Here is a 2,163-nt window from a genome sequence, read left to right on the forward strand (position 1 = left end):
TGCGGGGCTCTAGCCCAGTCACCTCCGAAGGTTCCAGCATAAGTTTTTGATAGGGTAGCAGTGAAGTAGGTAATATTTTTGGGCCCTGTGCATTCCTGATAGTTGTCATAGCAACTGGAATGCATTTCATATTGATAAGAAGAACATGTTGAAGGACAAGGCCCAGGTTTACCGTCTTTTTGTCTTGAGATGGGTCTGGGTTCAACTTTATATCTCCAAACTTGGGTTAAGCTGGAGGCAAATTGGGTGAGGAATGCTGTCTTTTGTCCACAACTCACCTGCTGAGTAACAATCTTACCACCAGAGTATGGATCATCTGTAAACATGCCGCCTTTGCAATCGCAAGGGTTTCCAAACTGTGAGGTATAGTTGACCTTTAGGTGGTGGGCGAAATTGGCAAAAGGCTTATCTGCTCCCTGCTTAAGATTAGTAAGAGAGGCACTTGCATCACCCTTGGATGGCAGTTTTTTCCAAGCTTTAGAGGCAGCGGCCTGAATTTGAGCGTACGCTTCGGTGTCAAGGCGTATTTGCTCCTCCATAGAAGCATAACGTCCTTCCCCCTTTAGCGTGTCAAAATTGATTGGGCTGCTGGCTTGTAGGTTACCCTTGGCCGTTTCTCTGCAATTTTCAATAAACTTGATTGCCATAAGAGAAAGTCACCACCTGAAAGAGTGGCTCTAGCTAACATACGCCAATCGCTGGGCAAAAGCCAAAGATCAGCAACAGAGTCAAGAATGGCAACAGTATAGGGGGCAGTAGCACCATATTGGGTCACTGCAGTTTTAAGTTCTTTAAGAACCTTAAAATCAAAACCAGAGTGGGTGCGGACCAAACATCCCTGGGCATCAGTAGACTCGAAAATTGGAAAAGCCTAAAAGTCTAACAAGGCAGAGGGTTGGCCAGGGTGAACAGAAGATTTCTGAGAGTCACCAATAGGCGGTGGTGCATCCATATCAATTAAGATGGAAGTATGATCCTGCCAGGCAGTGGGCCGGGAGACAAAGCCACCTACTGGTGGAGCCAGGCTGATTGTGGTGACAAGAATTTTTTAGCCGAAGTTCTTTAAGAAGAATAATAAGGTCTTGGTGTTCTTTTTCTAAAGCGATCTGAGACTTGAGGAATTGTATCCTAGACTTTAGTTCTGCCTGGGAATCAAAAGCTGGGAAAACCGTAGGCAGAGCAGCAGGAAAAGGTGGGGGACAATCTGGAATGTGATATTGAGCGGCTTGTTGTGCTAGATCATCCCAGTCAATGTTATTAGAAAGCGCTATAAGCTCTGGGGGCTTTGGCAAATCAGGGTAAATTTTGCTATACGGTTTAGTAGCCACAGTGTCGGCGGGGGTAACTGTATTCAAAATGGCCGAAGAGGCTCCACCCCCTAGAGGCTTCTTCACTGATTGGGAAGAAGTTCTTTGTTCTCCGCCATCTTTGTCCGCAAGCTCTGTGCCATCTTGAGCTGGCGCCTGAGTCATCCCCCCATCACCGTCACTATCGAAGGACATAAGGTCCTCTTGTTGTTTGGGGGCATCTGAACTAGTTTGAGTGGATGGTTTATCGGCCAAAGCAGAGACTGAGGGATTAGAGTCCACTCGGAGGATCTTTTCACCCTTCTGAATCATAGAAGCAACCTGGGGATCTCGAGACTTTTGGGATAAGAGTTCATCTATCAGATTCCAGTAAGAAAAAGCAGTCACAGGAACCATTTTGGGCCCAAAAACATCATAATAGTCTTTTAAAGCATCGCCCACCTGTTTCCAGCGCTTGGAGTCAATAGTACCTTCCAAGGGAAACCAGGGACAGACCTCCTTTATATATACAAAATACTTAGACAAATCTTTACCTTTAACCTTTACTCCTCGTGCCCTGAGAGCTTTTTCTAAGCCTTGAAGAAACACTTCATGTTCACTAATTGCCTGTCCCATAATGAATCGCCGGTCACTTACCGAGGGGACGTGAAGCGGCAGGCTCCCACGACGAGTCAACCTCCTGAGGAGAGGGTGCTGGCCAGGCTGACGACCGATGTCCCTCACTGGATCCCCCGTGCCAGAGCCCTGCGTTGGGCGCCACTTGACCCGACCCGCGGGTTAGTCAACAAGGACCCTGGAAGGGGAGTGGGGATGAAATAGGGACAGGAGACACAAGAAATGGAGGCAAGACAAAGGT

The 2,163-nt window shown here is 47.5% G+C and overlaps 1 pseudogene; it reads left to right on the forward strand.

The window, feature by feature from the left end:
* Window positions 1–2,019: 2,019 nt before the first annotated feature.
* Window positions 2,020–2,163, forward strand: part of LOC101581667 — a 24,825-nt pseudogene continuing 24,681 nt past the window's right edge.

This window comes from Octodon degus, unplaced genomic scaffold, assembly GCF_000260255.1.
Source record: "Octodon degus isolate 3935 unplaced genomic scaffold, OctDeg1.0 scaffold00051, whole genome shotgun sequence".
NCBI lineage: Eukaryota > Metazoa > Chordata > Mammalia > Rodentia > Octodontidae > Octodon > Octodon degus.